Source organism: Lepidochelys kempii, chromosome 7 (assembly GCF_965140265.1).
Source record: "Lepidochelys kempii isolate rLepKem1 chromosome 7, rLepKem1.hap2, whole genome shotgun sequence".
In the NCBI taxonomy this organism is placed as follows: domain Eukaryota; kingdom Metazoa; phylum Chordata; order Testudines; family Cheloniidae; genus Lepidochelys; species Lepidochelys kempii.
Genome location: NC_133262.1, coordinates 66959583 through 66980135, shown reverse-complemented (window position 1 = coordinate 66980135; position 20553 = coordinate 66959583). Strand labels below are relative to the sequence as shown.

The 20553-nt window shown below is 43.2% G+C and overlaps 1 protein-coding gene and 1 pseudogene across 1 annotated transcript in view; both read right to left on the bottom strand.

The window, feature by feature from the left end:
* The window catches only part of ZMIZ1 (zinc finger MIZ-type containing 1), a 472323-nt gene that overhangs the window by 377437 nt on the left and 74333 nt on the right, over positions 1–20553 (bottom strand).
* Positions 12164–12292, bottom strand: LOC140915410 (U2 spliceosomal RNA; annotated as a pseudogene).

Below are 20553 nucleotides of genomic sequence, written 5' to 3'. Positions count from 1 at the left end.
GTTATAGAATTAAAGCGCTCATACAAAATACGTTTCCCAGTATAATCTCCTCAAATTGATCTGTTTAGGAATAGTGACTATTGCAGTGGTTGCACCTTTTTCTATACCATGACCCGCCCTCCCCCCCTTCCCATTTGTGCATAAATGCAGGGTGGTCTTGAGCCACCGGATCTTTGAAAGGGGCTGTGGCATCCAGGTTCAGAACCCACAGGCTACTGAACTGGGATTAAGAAATGTTAATTAAGAAATTAAGAGATCAGTTAGACTATAAAACTGATATGAATCATATTAAAATACTGTATCAAAAGTTATTTAGCTCACGTGCAAACACACCCATTTTAAACTGAAGCATTTGTTTTGGATTTATTTCCAAACAAAACAAGGAAAAGTGAGCCCAAGTTCTTCCGAAATTAAAAACAATGTATTACTACTCATTTCCCAAGTATCACTTCAATCAACCAATCTAGGAAAAAATGAAAAAGCAATCAGGTGGGAAAGTATCAAAATAAAATATTATTCCTGTTTCTTTTCATCTGGCAAAAAAGTAATGATTTCGTAAATGTATTTTTTTTTCTTACAGCCCAAGGGGACTATCATGGAATTTAAGTGAAACCATCTCTGGATATTACTGAAAACTATCAACAATTGTACATTCTATTTTGGTTCCATTCACTCACAAATGAACATTTTTCTATAATGGCTGTTGAGACAATCCCTACTACCTTACAGAAAAAAACATTGGTATTAAGTGTATTTTAATCAGGCACTTAAAGCATACTACAAACGCCCACCACTATATCACAAGTACGAATCAGTTGGATAGATTCACTCGTGGTGAAATTTACATGAATGTCAAAAACATCTGAAAGTAAGTATCAGTCTCAAGATGTCACTGAGCTTGCATCAAAAATCAGTAAAGTAAAACCTACAAATAACCCTAAAATAAGTCTTCTGGGCACATGGTCCACCACTCTGCCTGGAGTTTCCTATATTTCTAAAATAAGAAATCAGCAGCAATTCTCACTCTTTTTGGCGGGGGGGGGGGGAAGGGGGGGACAGAGCAGGGCAGAAGAAGAGGGAGGGGGAAGAGAAAGCAGAGGGAAATTTAACTTTACAGGCAATCAATTCATACCATCTGCAAAGCAAGTGAAATTCAAAATTTCTAAATGGGCTACTTCCTTCAAAATGAAAATGGTAATTTTTCCCCCATTAGCAAAATCTGGACCTCAGTGCTGTCTCTTAAACATATTCAGACATTAGCATTTTGACTTATGATATACTCAACAAACCTCCACTCAGTAACACTTAGGGAATTAAATAGGCACTTTAAATAAATTTTAATTATTTTAATTATAATTTTAATTAAATAGACACATCAATACATGTCAAGTTGTGCTTTTCTGCTTCTATAGACTTTCCTCTCTTTTTGCAATGCACCATAACTGCGGACCTTATCTTTCTGACTTCTTGTTATAAGAATATATATATGGCACACTATCAAAGGCTCGTTCACCTGCACATCCACCAATGTGATATATGCCATCATGTGCCAGCAATGCCCCTCTGCCATTTACATTGGTCAAACTGGACAGTCTCTACGTAAAAGAATAAATGGACACAAATCAGATGTCAAGAATTATAACATTCATAAACCAGTCGGAGAACACTTCAATCTCTCTGGTCACGCAATCACAGACATGAAGGTCGCTATCTTAAAACAAAAAAACTTCAAATCCAGACTCCAGCGAGAAACTGCTGAATTGGAATTCATTTGCAAATTGGATACTATTAATTCAGGCTTAAATAGAGACTGGGAGTGGCTAAGTCATTATGCAAGGTAGCCTATTTCCCCTTGTTTTTTCCTACACCCCCCCCCCGCCCCCAGACGTTCTGGTTAAACTTGGATTTAAACTTGGAGAGTGGTCAGTTTGGATGAGCTATTTCCAGCAGGAGAGTGAGTTTGTGTGTGTGTGTGTGTCCCTGGGGGAAAAAAAAAAAGTGTGGGGGGGTGAGAAAGCCTGGATTTGTGCTGGACATGGCCCACCTTGATTACCATGCACATTGTAGGGAGAGTGGTCACTTTGGATGATCTATTACCAGCAGGAGAGTGAGTTTGTGTGTGTATGGGGGTGGGGGGGGGGGGGTGAGAAAACCTGAATTTGTGCTAGAAATGGCCCACCTTGATTATCATGCACATTGTAGGGAGAGTGGTCACTTTGGATGGGCTACTACCAGCAGGAGAGTGAATTTGTGTGTGGGGGGTGGAGGGTGAGAAAACCTGGATTTGTGCTGGAAATGGCCCAACTTGATGATCACTTTAGATAAGCTATTACCAGCAGGACAGTGGGGTGGGAGGAGGTATTGTTTCATATTCTCTGTGTGTATATAAAGTCTGCTGCAGTTTCCACGGTATGCATCCGATGAAGTGAGCTGTAGCTCACGAAAGCTCATGCTCAAATAAATTGGTTAGTCTCTAAGGTGCCACAAGTACTCCTTTTCTTTTTGCGAATACAGACTAACACGGCTGTTACTCTGAAACCTGTCATATGGCTAATTGTAACTGTTTATATTCCGCTGTGTCCCCTGTTCTATCTATCTACTATAACATTATAAATGGAAATACTTTGGAAGGTTCCATCTAATAGCGATATATTTCATTCAATAATTTTTAGCTCAGATCAAGTGTAATATCAGATAGGGACTTCAGTTGATGAACTATATCCTGTACATATACAGAGATGGATTTGATTATCTAACAGGTCTGTTTAATCTCCAGCCATGTTATAAGTTTGATTAAACTTTGTTCCTGGTTGCAGACTTTCACTGAATGAAATTTATAAAGGATTTTTAGTGTTCCAGTCCAAATGAGTGTAATATTTCTGTGTATGTGTGAGTGTGAGAGTATGTGTGTGTGTGAGAGAGAGAGAATTTGAAATAAAATATAGGATAATACTGACAACCCCTCATTAAACAGACTCACTCTGCATTCTACAAGAGAACTATGTTCTTATCTGCAATCACATTAAAAATGGCATGTCACAGAATTAAAATCAGTGTGTAGTCCATAAATAGAAAAACAAAATCAAAAGAGCACACGTGTCACAAGCACTATTTTACTATTCTGCTATCAACCCACACTAGAAATTACCATCAAATCCATTCGATGGCAGAATTAGGCCCATAGTTTGTAAACATCTGTCCCTTTAGGGGGTGGAGGCCTGACATGATGATGGTTGTTGCTGGTGGTTACACTTTTAACAGATTTATCATTTGGCACAAGTTGTTGAGCTGCTGCTTTTTGGCTCTAAGGCCTGGTCTACACTAGAGGGGGGGGGTCGATCTAAGATATGCAACTTCAGCTACAAGAATAGCGTAGCTGAAGTCGACGTATCTTAGATTGACTTAGAATCACTTACTTCACGTCTTTGCGGTGCGGGATCGACAGCTGCCATCGACTCCGCTTCCGCCTCTCGCCCTGGTGGAGTTCCGGAGCCGACAGCAGAGCGATCGGGGATCGATTTATCGGATCTACAGTAGACGCGATAAATCGATCCCCGACCCCGCCGATCCGGTGGGTAGTGTAGACATGGCCTAAGGGACTTTGTTTCCAATTTCAGGGACATATTGCATGCAAATTAATGAAGACTGAAAACCCTGGTGCAGTGGTGTGATCACATTTCTCTTGAGAGTGGGGTAAGGTGGAGATGCATCTAACCAGGTATTTGTACAGTGCCCTACCACCATAGTTATCGGAGCACTCGGTCTCATTCAGATACCTTTAGTCTTGCATTCTATGCTTTCTATGAGTTTCTTCATTATCAGCCAAATTTTGCTATAACGGATAGAGCTAAGTGTGTTAGATACTGACTAGAAGGATTAATTAGCCATGGAATAGATGAACTAATAGAAGGGGGATGTGTTCTATTTTAAATGCAATCCAAACAAAATCATCTCAGCTATTGTAAACTTCAGCCAGTTATACCACCACTAAAATATAAGGGGTGCAGGAAAGGGAATAATTATCAAGAAAGTCACGTCAACTGGCAAGAAACTTTTTATCCCATTTAACTAGAAGGACTTACAACATTTCTGATCTACATTGTCACATTTGACACTAGCCAGCTTGAAGGACAATATTATTATATTTTGTATCTACGAATATTATTTAATCTAATGATTAAATAAATTTCACAATATAAATAATTTTGGGCTCTCTAACAGGATTCCATTTGTAACCCTAAGTAGTGTAAAATACAAGAGTTAATTGCCTGTGCAAATATTTCAGGGTAGTGTTTATGTAATCAACAGTACATTAAGTACCGGAGTTGTGCTCGCTGATAGGTGAAAGAACAAGTTTGAAAGGCAACTGCATTGCCAATTAGCTTTCAACAAATATGTACACAAGCTGTGCTTGCAGGCTTATACTTAGCTTCCTCATTCTCTCTAGGATGCCAGCTTTTAGAATAGCTGATTCTTCTATACTGAAACCCTTAGTTAGCATAGGAGAACTTGAACAAAAGAGTATGGCAAATTATGGTCAACCAGAGGTCTAAAATGTCAGATTTTAAACTTCAAGTCTGAAGCATGGTTTCTGGTCATGAATACTGAAGCCAAGGTCTGAACGGGACAAAACCCCAAACCAGAGAAACTTGTGCCTTCAGGTTATCTTAATATCAGGGTCAGTCCAAAGAGGAAGACTAAAAATTGCCTATCCATCCAATGCCTTTCTATCCCTAGAGAAGAATACACAGATACCCTACTTCCTGTATGGCCTCCTACAGTCCTCAGATCTTCTGTGTCTTCCAGGTATCTCCATTCAAAGCACTATATCCCACCAGTGGCCAACTGGCTGGGCCAGATGTTTTTCTTAAAAAACACACCACAAGACTTCCACGGATGGCAAGAGACATTTCATTGCCAAGGTGATGGTCCATATTCCTTCTACCCTTTTCCCACATTCCTAACTCCCCCCACTCATTAGGGGGCCCCTCAGGGACAGCTCATGGAGGTTGGTTGGGTGGAGAAAGGGTAAAAGGAGAACACCCTTCAGATTGTACAACTCCCTATCAGAGCAGTGGAACAGGATCTAAACACCATCAATAAGCCTAATGAAGGAAGTCCACGTATAGAAAAATGTAGCAATTTCTCTCCCAGGCCAAGTACCTCGGATGCTGTGGGTGTGGGCAGAGATGCAAGATATAAACAGCCCAGGTGTCCTTCAACAGAACAGTTTCCTTTGAAGAAGGATTCATGCTCACAGAGATTTATATTTGGATCCAAAACTGCCCCCAAATTCCGCCCAATAGAACTATTAGACTTCATGGAAGGACTACCTTACTACTTGTTTCTAAACATGTCCAACTGTAATCACAGACTAATCAGGAAAGAGGTTGTCTTCCATAAGGATGTCATTTCTCTGCATTTTGGAATATGTGCCTTTTTCCACATGGCACTACAAATGCCATCACTGGAAAAAAATGCAGAACAACCGGTTCTACCCAAACATTTCAACTGCACTGTATTTTATAGTGAATACGGTTCTCCAACACCCGAATTTGCTTATTAAGGGACTGAAGGTATTCCATTCATGATTCAAAAAAATGCACTTCTGTTTGGCCATGTTTACAGATTGTAAATCCAGTATATCAAATTGGGGAAACAGGGAAACCCAGCCATATACCTAAGCAAGTCCACACACAAACAGATCTTTAAACTCTTAAGGGCTGAATCAAGTTTTAAAAGCTTTGTGTTCCGCTAGCAAATCTTTAACAGCCAAGAATGGTGACAGTGAGTAAACAAAGGATTTTTCTAGTAATTCATTAGCTGGGTTATGTGACTAACCCACAGATTAACAACAGTCTATTTTACCCACCCCCTTCTTCCCCACAGAGCCTCCATGAGGGGAGGAGGGAGGTTGGGGGAAGGGAGAAACATTATAACAGGCTCTTGAAGCCGAATCATTCACACACTGCTATTTCCACTGGGGATGTAAGATGAAGGTGACAGCTTATGTCCCACACATGCTATACTTGCCACAGGAAAATTTATTTAAAATACAACTAACTGCTTTGATGCCCTGTTCCAGATAAGAAAGAGGCTTAGCAGTACATCCATAGTTGCTCATGATTTAAACACACACAGCTTGCTTTTTCCAGTGAAAACCTTGAAATACACAAAATTCTACTAACCAATAGAAAGAAAAATTACACACATCAGCAGTATATGCCGCTCCCTCTCCACAAGGCACCGGCGATATTAAGAACGTTTTCCCCTGCAAAATATTCTTTACTGTGCTCTCAATCCTCTTTACAAAAAGGGGACTTTCTACTAAGGCATGTGCAATATGCAATAAAAGGCTCTGAAATGGGCCATCAGCTCTAGATCTAATGGTAGCAATTTGCTACTACTGTGCAAGGGTTCAGGGTTTGATTTGCAGAGTAGGGAGCTTGCTCCCATGACTGGGAAGTTCATAGAAACAAACAGATTGAACCAAGGGAGAGAATGGATAGGATTAAATAATAGGATCTCTGCCTCTCTTGCAGTGACCCCCACTGGTTTATCAGGAATGACACAAACTCAGAGACAAGAGACTATAACCAAAACAGAAATTGTGGGAAGAAATACTTTATTTTATCTTTCTACAAAATTAAACTGTAGACAGAACTGGTTTCCCTGGGATCACCATTCTCCCAAACTTCTTTGCACTTTTTGTTTTGCCCTTTTATAGCAGTAATTTGAAGGAAAAAAAAGAGAAAAATAATCTCCACTTTTATTTTTAACATCAATCTGAAAGTCAAGATTGAGTCCTACGCAGATTTGCCTGCCACTGGGGTCGTTGGGTTTTTTCTTTTATTTTTTGGTGTGCACTTACACTCACTCATGGATGGCTAAAATGTAAACCATTTTGTTAAAACTGGTCTCTGTATTGTACCAGTTTGAGAGTTACTTCAAAGCCAATTCCTAAAATGGAACAAAACCATTGAGACAAGTACTGCACAGGTGTTTTAAGATAAGTAAAAATGATGTGCTGTCTTTACTAAATTATATTGAAACCACGCAGCTCATCAATATTATAGATTAATACTGGCCTTTCCTCTTCTGTTCACGTATTTCTCCAGATATATTTAATGGCTATTATCACACTTTCATCTGAATTTCAATTTATCAGCTTTCAAATTTTCTCCTATCACCCCTTTCTCATAGTGTCCATAATCCGTGGAGAAGAGATTGCTGATGGTGTTATCACAGGCAAACAGAATGAAGTTAATGGTAACAGGCACTCCTTGCTAGGTAATTATTATAGGAGAAAGAATGCAAATGAGACCTAATCTGTCTCTCACAATGGTAGAGGCCTTGGATTTGCATTAAACCTTTTGCAGCACTCTGCTAGATAGGAGACTTTACAGATAACAATGCATCTGGAACACAGACTGCTTCCTTGGCTCATTGCTGTTTATTAAATTGTGCCCAAGCAGGTACAGTTGTCCCTGAATGCCCTTCCCTGCCTCCCACATTGCACTGCAATATTCCCCCCTACACACAGACCTTTCATGCAAGAAGCTAACTGTGCATGCCATTTCTGACGGATTCATGTTCACAGGGCATAAGAAGAAAACATTGTCTAGTAATTCTAGCAGGGGGACTGGAAGTAAGGAAATCGGGGTTCCATTCCCAGTTATGCCATTTACTTGCCATGAGACCCTGGGCAAGTCATTTAAGCTTTCTGTGTCTCAGTTTGCTCATCTATAAAAAAGGCAGAAGGAACATTCACAGGTGCCTAGGGCCCTCCTGGGCCTGAGAATGACATCCACCAAAAAGCTCCCAAGACTTCCTGGAAGGGCTCACAACCAGCTCAATGGAATGCAGACTATGGGCCCTGTAGGAAGGGGGTACTGCCTGTCTTCTCTGGCTGTTATTTGGTTTCAGGAAAACAATATCTTGCCCCTTGTTTCACAAGAATGAGCCTCCCGACCCTTCAAGGAGTATTCCCCCCACATCGCCAGTAACCAACTTCGGTTACTGTGTACAGCTGTCCCAGTGTCTTCTGCTGGAGTTTTCCGCGGAAGGAATGGGAATAGTTAGACATGCTGAATCCCTCACCAAGGAGCCTACTAAACAGAGAGACAATTCTCTTGCGAACAGTCAGGGGCAGCTACACAGTGTGGGTGTCCCAGTCCCATTATTGTCAACCTCAAGAGAACAAATCTGTTGTTAGTCCCTGCCCTCCCCACCCCCAACATCATGAGTTTTTTAAAAAAAATTATAGGGTGTGTTTTTTTATCTGTTCTTTTGATTTTTGAATTCCACCTGCCCCTTCCCAGCAGCAGTGTATGACTGACAGCTAGTGTTGCCAATCCAACTAGGTAAAATGATTTTGGTCCCTGCCGCAGGAGCACCCCTTCACAACATCTGCCCATCCCCTGACCAGCAACTAATGCTGCCTCCCAACCAATCCTGTCCCCCCAGTCCCTGCATCAATTCTACCTCTCAGCTTCAACTTGGCTGCTCCTGGGGTTCTTCCCCCTTGTCCCAGGCCTGATGTGGGGCCTGGAGTCGTGTTCCCTGCCGCCCCCGGGTTGGGTGCTGCAGGGGGGAATAGGGAAGAGCAGAGAAACTCTCCTGACCTCACTGTTCACAGGAGGGGTAGAGGTAGCAGAATCCCTGAGGTACTGGGCTCTTAGCTCCCTCTCCCCTCTTTCAAGAATGCTTTTGGGTTGCTCAGGGGAAGGGGAAGAGACAGAGCTCTTCCTATAGCAGCTCTGATTGGTAGGAGGCAGGCAAGGGGGGCAAGGCCGCCAATCAGAAGGGGTTCCCTTTTCCCCCACAGGCAAGGCTCACAGTCCAATAGAAGGCTCTCTCCTGATACGTGGCCCCCTCTTTCCTGAGTGTCATGTGACCAGTAGTATTATTACCTCCACCTACTGGAGACAGCAAAAAGTTTGGTGAGCTAGCAAATCCCTGCCATACAGGGGGGATGACTTTCTCAAGATGAGACAGAACACTGAATCTACATGCTGGCAGAGAGGAACTCGACCTGAACCAATATAGGACAATGAAGAATGGAATAACCATGGCATCATAAAAAAAGCAACCAGTATATATTTTGAGGACAAGTAGAGGCAGAAGGGTTGGCAATCAAATTATAAACACTGATATTCTGTACTGGGTGTTGCTTCAAAAGCCAACATAAGCAACAATTCAATATTAGGTCACCACCTAATGTCGATATTTCACCTAAAGGGCCCACAAAAACAGTACATGTTTATTCTTTAGTTTGTATCTGTAAAACTTGAAATATGGAAATTATTATTATACTTTTTAAAATTTAGATTTATAAACAGGCAGGGGACATGCACTGCAAACCTCAGATTAAAATATTTTTTGAAATATAAGTTGCTCACTCCCAAGTCACTGGTATACAGTATTGCCTTTAAGAAAGACACATGGAAAATACATTACCAGCAACAATTCAAATGCAGCATACCCTATTGCACATTTTTTATATTAAAAAAATAAGAAACTTAAATTTTTGCTAATACTAGAAATTTAATTTAATATACATTCCTCAAATAAAGAACATATCAGATATTAAACTGATAAGAACAGATTTAAAATTTTTATTAAAGTTAATGTTTAAAATCAAATTTACACAAGAGGGAAGGTACTGTACATCTGGGGTCAGGCTTGGGTTAGGGGGGATTGCAAGTATCAGTTACAAGGTTCACGAGGTTCATAACCAGCATAGATCCAGATTGGGGAGTGGGAATTTTTAAAGCGTCAGTGGATAAATGGGCTCAGGTACGCCAACCATGGAATGTATTAAGAGTCCATGTCAGTATTGGTGTAGAGAATAAGTACTTGGCTGGGGTGCGTCTCTCGGTTCATCAGGGAAGGAAGTGGGTTATTTCCCTGGTCAGCGTTCTCGGTTACTCGACCTGATACTGGCAGTGTCCTGTGATGTGTTCCGTGTAGATGTCTCTGGACCACCTGATGGAGTCGGACACCATTAGCTGTCTCATGAACTGGCGGTAGTGTTGACAGACTCCGCACGCTCTCAGTACCAGCTCGTTGTGGGGGTCCCATGCACCCAGCGCTCCCACGACCAGGGCGTGGATCTCGACCTCGTAGCCTGGGCTTTCAGGGTGTCGGCCAGCGGGGTGTACTTCAACGCCTTCTGTGTGCGGGCGTCGTGGAAGGCCAGTGACCTGTTCTCAAATGACACCGTGACGTCTACCATGAGGACCTTCTTCTTTTCTGTGTCAGTCACGACAATGTTAGGTCACAGTCGGTTGTCTGTCCCGCGGATGGCAGAGTCGACGGTGATCTTCCCCAGGGGCGGCAGGATGGCTTTCACCAGCCAGTTCTGGATGGCATTGTGGCGGTGCCACCAAGCTCCGGAGTGCTGTTTGCATCCACACAGGACATGGGGCAGGGTCTTGTTGGAGTAGCCGCACTTCCTGCAATGCCTGTCCCGGTTGCCGTGGTGGATGGCTCCTTTGAGGGGAACAGTTGAGTCGGACCCAGTGGACGAACCGCCAGTCGGTGAACCTGGTGATGCTGCCCCCGGGGAGGAAGTGGTTGCTGGCGTCCCACTTGCTGGACACCTCAAACACCTTGCCCTGGTCCGCTTCCACTTGAGGTTCTCGGCATAGTGGCAGCGGATGGAGTCTTTCAGGGTCCTTCCAGAATCGTTCCGGTGGTCAGGGTGATGATGGTGTGGTCTGGGATCTTTATGCACAGCACCAGTATTCCCAGCTCCCGGCACTCCTCGCACCACTTCCAGCAGCAGCTGATCCTCTTTTCTAGGCATCTTGAGGTGTTGCGGGTTGGGACCAGAGAGGACAGGTCTCCCCCCCTCTCCCCCAAATTCAGCCTCCAGGGAGCCACTGAGGTAAGTGGCGACATCCTGCTCGGAGGTGGCCCTGGCGATGCGTTTTCTGACCACATCCCTTACAGCTTCCTCCATGATGCTCCTCACTGTCGGGTCCGGGCACGTCAGTAGGTGGAAGGCCTGGGTGATCACCGCCACATCGCACAGGTCGCCCATCCAAGGTACACTGATGCTGCCCTGCCTGTGGGAAATGTAGATGATGTCAGTGCTGGCCCTCTGGGGAAGGTAGAGCCATTTCCTCACCAGCTGCCTGATGGTGCTGTCAGCCTTGTTCAGGGGGACGTTGGTCATGGCTGATCCCCTGAGGATGAAGGAGATGTGGGAGATCAGGAAGGTATCGAGGGCATTGATCTTTTGCCAGGGGGGAGTCGATTTGGGCCACATCCTGCAAGATCTCTGCAATGGTGTCTTCGGGGGTCTGTCGGACGCGGACTCCTGTGAGTGTGCCCAGGTGTTGCTATACCTCTCCCTCCTCGAGGGAGGCCATGGGCTTGCCCTGGATCAGGAACTGTGACGCCCGGACCAGAGCCCTGGCGCTGCCTTCGACGTGGAGGGAGGCCCACTTTTTGAGGTTGAAGCGAAGGCCCCTGCACTCGGCGGCGTCGCTGGCAATGTCAAGCATCCGCTGGAGGCTTACCGAGCTGTCGGCGACCAGGACCAGATCTTCCGCATAGGCCAGGATGTTGATTCTCTTGCTGTGCAGGTCGAAGCCAGCTGAGCCTCCGGAGACGGCTCGGATGAGCGGTTCCATGGCCAGGTTGAAGATGATGGGGCTGAGGGGGCAGCCCCCTTTCATGCCGCAGCGGATGGGGATGGTGTCCGTCTCTCCGTCCGTAGTGCGGGTGGTGGTGGTGCAATCCTTGCAGAGATCCTGGAGGATCTGGATGAAGGTTTCTGGAATCCCGAACTCTCCCAGGGTGGCGAACATGTGGTGGTGGGGTATGGACCCAAAGGCATTGGCCAGGTCGAGCCATGCTACGGCGCTCTGCCTCCTGGACTTCCTGGCTGCCTGCATGGCCATCTGAAGAAGGAAGTTGTGCTCGTAACATCCCTCGCAGGACATGAAGCCCTTCTGTGCTGAGCTGACCGCGCCCCCCGCCCACAAACCAGTCCATGATCCTTGCCGCGAGGCAGCTGGTATACAGCTTGTAGATGGTGGAGCAGAGGGAGATGGGCCTCCAGATGCCGGGGTCATCTCGTTCACCTTTTTTGTGGATGAGCACCCTATTTCACATTATTTATATTAACAAAATAAGAAATGTAAATTCTTGATAACGCTAGAAATTTAATTTAATATACAGTCTTCAAATAAAGGACATATCAGATATTAAACTGATAAGAACAGATACTACACTTGATCTTAGCTCAATTGTTCTAGTTTCCTGTACAGTAAGAATAAATTAGAGCTGGCACCTGTGTAGGACTATGACTGTCCACTGAATGCATCCGATGAAGTGAGCAGTAGCTCACGAAAGCTTATGCTCAAATAAATTGGTTAGTCTCTAAGGTGCCACAAGTACTCCTTTTCTTTTTGCGAATACAGACTAACACGGCTGCTACCCTGAAACCTGGCTAAATGACTTGTTTTCTTGCCCTTCAAGCCACAGATATAGAGTCTCTCATGCTCAGTCTAACTTATAAGCCTGTTGTGGGAACTCGTTCACAGAGTTCAACTAAGGAGAAGAAATTCTAGCATCCACCTGAACAGACCAAGATGTTAAATTCCATTGATACCACGACTATGAAATACATCATTCTGAAACATTAATCATTTTCTAGCAGCATGTTAGAGGAGATGACATGCATTAGTCCTTCAGCCTGTGAAACACAAGCATTTTCCCCTACATTTTTTCATCAGACCCAGTTCCAAATTTGTTGCGGACTTCTAGGCTTCTTCCCTTCTTTACGTTCAATCCTCTTCAATTTCCCACTGATGCTATTTTCATAGGTTTGGTGGCTTTTATCCTCTGCTACGCTTTAATTCAGCCAGTTTAGCACGTGCTAAAGTAAAATTTTGCCTTGAGTAGAGTTATAGAAGGTGTTAAGATTATGTTAGCTAGCTCAGTCTAACCCACTGGTTCTCAAACTGTGCGTCGGAACCCTAAAATGGGTCGCGACCCCCTCTGAATGGGGTTGCCAGGTCTGACTTCAACTTGCTGGGGCCCAGTGCTGAAGCCAAAGCCTGAGGCTGCAGGCCCCCTCACTAGGGGCTGAAGCCCTTGAGCTTCACCTTTGGCCCCCCTGCCCAGAATGGTGAGGCTTGGGCTTTGGCCCCCCGACCCAGGGCAGTGGGGCTCTGGCAGGTCCAGGCTTCAGTCCCCCCTCCTGGGGTTGTGAAGTAATTTTTGTTGTCAGAAGGGGCTCACGGTACAATGAAGTTTGAGAACCGTTGGTCTAATCTAATGTTATCCTGTTAAATCCAACGTAACACATGGTCCAAACAGATTGCATGCATTTTTTCTTGCTTTACAGGAAAACAGACCATTTTTTGTTCTGAGTTCTACTTTTAAAGCTTTTCCTACAGAGCTAGCAAGGAAATTCTTATGCCAAAGTTATTCAAAAACCAAATGATGGTTTAGATGCAGAAACATAAAGTAAAACAAACCCAGAGGTAGTTGGCACCTTCTTTGAACAAAATACTTGGACTGCAATATTGCCAAGCTGGGTAGCATGCTCTCTTCATGAGCATGCTCTCTTCATAAGAGAATAACCTCACACAAAATGAAAAGGAGCACTTGTGGCACCTTAGAGACTAACAAATTTATTTGAGCATAAGCTTTCATGAGCTACAGCTCACTGCATCCAATGAAGCGAGCTGTAGCTCATGAAAGTTTATGCTCAAATAAATTTGTTAGTCTCTAAGGTGCCACAAGTACTCCTTTTCTTTTTGCGAATACAGACTAACACGGCTGCTACTCTGAAACCTCTCACACAAAATGCAATTCCTGAGTTACTGACTCCAGCTTCTCCTGAGTAGCACCTTCTCATTTCCCTGGTTCAGCTGTGCTTTCAAGGCTCTCCCTGGCCTTTCCCCTACCATTCTAGCTAGCTTTTTGAGAGTTTGTCTCACTATAGTGGAATTCTTTAGTTCGGTGGACTCATCCTTTCACTTAAGCCTGCAATATCACTTATACCCTTGAACCACTAGGGACCTCAGTTTCTCCTTTGTTGCTAGGGGATTCATACTTGAGTGACTGTAGGCAGCTTAGTCTTTTAAATAAATTTTCTTTTACTTGCTTATGTCTTACTATCAAGCCACTCAAATCCATTGGATACATTTCTCTAGTTCACACAAGCATATTAACTTATTCTACAAAACTTTGCATGTAAAGCAACTCAGGAACAAATTAATAGCATGAGTTGTGCATTAAAAGCCCTGTTCAGTCAATTTTTATGCCAGCCTGAAATATAAACATTTAAAACAATGTAGGATAGCTCAGAGTAAATTTGCTAATTCCACCAAGAATACACTTTTCCTTTGTAAGGGGGAAAGGTTCCCATTTGTTATAACTGAAATGACTTTTCAGTAGATGGCAAAGCTTCTCAGCCTTTTGCCTACTGTAATTTGCATTGCCATTCATATCCCAGAACACTCTCTTACAGTTTCCACAGCATTTCAGGAGACACCACTGGAAGGAGCCCAATGGTTGAGAGGCACTGCTGATGGCAGACCATCATTTGGAAGGGACTAAGCAAATCTACTTCAGTTTAATAGCCAAACACACACTGACTCATGACCCTCTGAGTCTAGATAAATAGCTGGTAACTCCCTTGTGGATTACTACCCAGAGGTTGTGAACTCCCCTAGATTATGCAGGCAATCATGTGTTGCACCAGTTTGGGATACATCAACATTAACTAAGCAATACCAAATTGTTTACTTTCACATATTCTAATTTCATTTGTGAAGCTGTGCAGTTTTTTTGTGAAAGCCCACTTACCTCCAAAGGCAAAATAAGTATCTGAATTATCAGGGCCAGTAATTATTGGCCTCTGGCATACAGCAAAAATGTACAAGGAACAATTTATCTCTTTTTAATTTAATTCCAGTCCCCTATTTCCCAGCAATTGCATATGGCCACACATTCTAAACACACACACCCCTAACTCACAGTGCAACAAAAGAGGCTAGTAATCTCCAAAGCCAGTGCCTCACTACAGGCCCAATGAAACCCAGATGTGGAGGAGACCAAATATTTTGCATTTTGCTTACTGCTAATAATGCTGCTTCACTTCATTAAAAGCAGCTTATCATTTTATCTACTCTCTCTGATTAATTAACCACTGGTTAAAATGAATGAACACTTGATTTCAGGATGCTATTAATGTGTCACTGGTGAGCCACTGCTTACATATTTCCATTATTTTCTTTTTATTCCCTGATCATTCACACCACAGTAACATTGTTTTTCAGACCTCTCTGCTTACTGTCCCTCCCCCTCAAATATGCCACAAAAATGCTTTTTCTTTTTCCCTTGGGGGGAGGGGGGTGAGATGGGGGAGAGAGAGAGAGACAGGAGCTGTAACCTAAAACTTTCAGGAAAATGCAATTTAATAGTCTGCATTTTAGAATAATTTCCATACTGACCACAAGAATAGAAATAAAAGAATGGGAAGACAGACCAGGCTGGTGAGGGCAGGTCAAAAGACACCATTAACACACGCAAATTATTTAGCTATCAGGAGTAGGATATAGTTTTACATGGTAATCACAAACAGTAGCACCATTAAGAAAACCTACATTTGGAAAGAAGGAAAGAATTCCCTTCCTGAGCCAAATTCCATGTGCTGTATATGAATAGAGACCTGCTACCGTATATACCTGCAAAGTTCACCATGGCACGTGACCCCTGTATCTAGATTTCTAAGAGGGAAAAAAATAAATGAAATCACACCATCACAATTAAACTAAGTATTTAAGAACTGCAATAATCCCATTCAAACTTCTGTCTGATAAACAGGACTTCCTGTCACACCTCCAAACCCAATTTTACTCTTAGCTACAAATCAGATCTACATTTTCTTTCCCCTCAATTGATTATATTTATACGACAAAATGCCAAAGAGCAGAGGGCAAAATACCCTTCTTCCTCTTCATTGAAAGGTTAAGCATTCCTTCCCCACACATAAGGCCCACAGTACATTTGACCACCAAAGGGAAATCAGCCGCCTTCAAAACCTAAATAATAATGGTCTCATGATTTCGGGGATGAAGGCGGGAGGAAATTCTTCTGATCTCCACCAAAAATTAGATATGAAATATTTTAAAGATCACGACTACTCAGGTGAGTAATCCACCCCACCAAACAGACCAGGATTTTTTAATACTTTGTTTCATTACCACCTAGAGGTCTCTTCCAAGATTGGGGCTCCAGAGTGTTGGCAGCCAAACAGGAGTAAGAGAGTCCCTGCCTGAACAAGCTTACAGTCCAAACAGACAAGACAAAGGGTTAGAACGGAAGGACTGAGAAGTACAAGTGATTTGCCCAACATTACACAGCAATTTAGTAACTGAGCTGGGAATAGAAAACTGGCCTCCCAATTCCCAGTCCAGTACTTTATCCGTAAGACCACACAACCTATTGGGTTAGTTTATGATTTTTGAATCATACATTACAATTCCCCTTTGACTTTGTATTTGTGAATGGGCAAGTTATTGAAATGTACAAGAATCTCACACACTTGTATATACTGAACCGAAGAATGGAGCAATGTGTACACACACCAGAGCTTCCTTAACAGCAGGGAACAATTCTGCACTAGAGGGGGAAAAACCCTTTTCATTGTTAATTTCCACAAATGGGATTAAGCCTGACTGGGCCTTAAACTTTCCCATTAGAAGTAATGTGGAACATAGGCAAAAGTAATGATAAAAACTGTCATACACACATATATACATATACAAACATATAGACACACACACATATACACTTTTCCTCCCAGTCACTGATTACAGATTAGTTCCACGGGCACACTTTAAAAACTCCCTTCTGCGGATTGTTAGGTTGCACTCTCACAACTCTGCTGCAGTCATTGCAAAGTATATTAATCACAGCTCCTCTTAGTGAGAAGACAATGTACAAGAGAAAAGACATTAAATGTATAGCTCTGCGGGAAACTCTTTTCCTGGCCTGGGAAATTTTAAAAATTTAGGGAGGAAACATCCCATTCTAAATCGGACAAAAAGTTGAAATCTTGAAAATTTTCAAGAACCAACAATGTGAAAAAATTGATTTGGATAATTTCAAAATGTTTTGTTATTATTTGGACTTCTTTTTTACTGTAATTAGTTGAATTGCAAAAACAAAGTCATTTCAAACAAAAAAACATTTTTCATCTTAATTTTTTTTTTAAGTATCCAAATTGTCAAAACAGCCCATTAGAACAATTTCAAAACATTCCTCTTCTCCCCTTAAGTTTCTTCTAAACAACACATTCATCAAAATCTATCCTTTCCCATTAACAGTTTTGGATTTGATGAAGTGCCGTTTTCTGACAAAATGCATTTTCAAAAAATTCCTAACCAGCTCCTTTTAAAAGTAAAGTCTGAAAATATTTGGTTTTTTACTTCTTTATTTCAAAGTCTACTTAGTTAAGATTCATAAAACAAATGTAAGAGACACAGATCTATTCCACTAACTCTGTGCTATGTACTTTATGATGCTGATGGCCAGCCATCATATGTCATGCAAGTAAAAAACTTAGCTCATCTGACAAATTGTCTTCCTCCACATTCTGTGTTCATTTTCTTCTCTTCACTCCAAGTTTTCTCTATCTATGACCTGTCCCCAACTCCACAGACTACAGAGGGGTCTCCTCTTCTCTTATATCACGGGTGGGCAAACCTTTTGGCCCGAGTGCCACATCAGGGAATAGAAACTGTATGGCAGGTGTGGGAGGGGATGAGGGCTCTGTTTGGCGGTGCAGGCTCTGTGGTGGGGCTGGGGATGAGGAGTTTGGGGTGTAGAAGGGTGCTCTGGGTTGGGACCGAGGGGTTTGGAGAGCGGGAGGGGGATCAGGGCTGGGGCAGAGGGATAGGGCGTGGGGAGAAGCTCAGGGGTGCAGGCTCCGAGCGGCGCTTACCTCAAGTGGCTCCCGGAAGCAGTGGCATGTCCCTTCTCCGGATCCAATGTGGAGGCATGGCCAGGCAGCTCTGCATGCTGCTCCATCCGGAGGCACTGCCCATGCAGCTCCCATTGGAACTCCCTTTGGAACACTTAGGAGCCAGAGGGGTGCCATGGCGCAGCTTCCGGGAACCACGTGTTGTGGCCCTGACCCTGCGCCCTGGCTGGGACAGCCCCCCAACCCAGCGCCCCGGCTGGAACAGGACCGAGCCGTGTGGTGTAGCTCCAACCCTGCGCCCCAGCCGGAGCGGGGCCGAGCTACATGGTCCGGCCCCTGAGAACCAGCGCCCCAGCTGGAGCACCGGAGCGGAGCCGAGCCGCGTGGTGCGGCCCCTGACCCCGCTCCCCAGCAGGAGCTCACGGGCTGGGTTAGAACGGGTTGCGGGCCATATCCAGCCTACGGGCTGTAGTTTTCCCACCCCAGTCCTATATGGTATACCAAGACTTAGCAGAATTTGACTTTTTTGAATATAATTTTACATTATCAATTTTTATTTCAAGTGGTTTTTTCCGATTTTAATTTTCAAAGCTGTGCAAATTACGGGGGAGGAGGTCAGCCAATAGTTATTTAATGACAGTGGACACTGATGAGATTCAAAATGTTAAAACTTTGTAACAATTAAAATGTCACAACAGATGATCAGCATCACATGTCAAAATATACAAAGTAAATATCCTTAATAGGTTAAAAAAAATTCTGAGGCAGCATTTTTTTTTTACTTTGACGATCTGTAAATTTTGATTACTATTGATAGAAATATTTTTTCGTTGGTTTGTGTGTGGAAAGTGAAATTGATGTTTACTGATATTTACCAATAAAAATCTAATCCTTCCAAGCACAGGCATTACTCAGCGCTTAAAGAGAGCTCTTCAGGCAAAGACAAAATGCAAGCCTCTAGGAAGTATATAGCATAACTTAAAGTTAAGCAATGCACTTAAGTGCTTTGCTCAGTGGTGATGTACTGTTTAATCAGGATTTAAGGCCTGTGAGAAGATTAGGTCTCCAGAGACTGGAACTCCTGGAAACACAAACTCTGCTGTTAATTCATTCTGACTCAGAAGTCTGACTCCTGGCTGGGTGCTGGATAGCTTCATAGCTTTGACACTGGATATGTTTCCTGTATTAGAAATCCTAACTCAAAACCGACCTTAAAAGCTTTTTTTTTTTTTAAAGACATTAAGCAAATATCCTGCTGAAACACTGCTCGAAGTCTTGAAAACTGTTAACTTGATTTATGTGTGAAAAGAGAAATACAAACAGAGTAAGCTTACCACTGATAGATAAGCTATTACAGACACCGCTTAACATACCACAGCATCACCCACCTGAAATATGTTAGCTAGAAGCTGTATCACCTTTTCTCTGGAGATGGGTCAGGAGAGAGGGAAAAAATAAAATAAAGAGATGACTTTGCTGCAATCTTGAAAGCACTTTTTTCTTCTCATTATTCTAAGTGTGTCAATTATGAACAGGATCTCAACTTTGTATATGATTTATACTTTCTAGGAGCGAAAAATCTTTGCCCAAGTTTAATTGAAGAAAGGACAAAAAAGGTAACTCCACATATAGCAATGAAACAGCAAATGTTTGGCTACTTAACAATCAGACATTCCCTCCTCCCACACTCACCCTCAAAAAATACTTAAAAGTCCAGCAAGAATACCTTCCCCCTCCCCCGCAAAAGGTTTCAGCCCAACAAACTTGGAAGAATTTCCTTTTGCTTTGTTTCCCAAATATCACTACCATGTCCCACCTCTTCTCCTAAAGCTTTTCACCCGAAGGGATATACACTGGGTGATAGCATTTGATAGCAGACTCTGCTGCTTAAATCCATACATAAGCAGACAGTTAGAAGCACAAGCTGCACTAAGGCACTGTAAAGGAGCTTAACAATGTACATTTCTTGGAGTCTGACACATGGAAGCAGTTGGAAAAGGACAACCTCCAAAACCAGCACAATCTCCCGAGACCTCTGACATGTTGGCCAGGTGAAGAATAAAGAAAAGAGGGGTATATAGGGACATGGGGCTTATGCCTGAGCTCCCGGCGTAAGCAACAGCTGAGGAGGGGGGAAATATCTCTGACTTGTTATAGTAATGTGAGCCAGCAACAGGAACAGAAGGGGTTATCCAAGGAAAAACTCAGTACTATGCTGAGGTAACAGAGGCACAGACCGAGTACCCTGGCCTAAGAGAAATGGCAATAGTCCTGAAGCAGGGCCTCCACAGGAAGAGACTGGAAATATAGGGTACATGGAAAGTTTCCAGTAGAAAAATCTAATTGAGTAAAACAAAACAAAACACAAACAGAAGGCTAACGAGCAGAGGCCCACCAAAAAAACCCCTCCAACCCTGTGAGATTTGGGTTTACAGGTTTACATTAACCCAGTTCCTGTGAGTTTTGGGGTCTGAAAGAACCCTGAGACTGTAAGCAAGCTCAGCTGGAACTGCCAGGTTTTGCAGTGGCTTTCGCCCAGAACTCCAGGTCAGACCAGGCTTGCAAATCTCAGTCAATTTGCTCCAAGTTCTGGGTTTGAA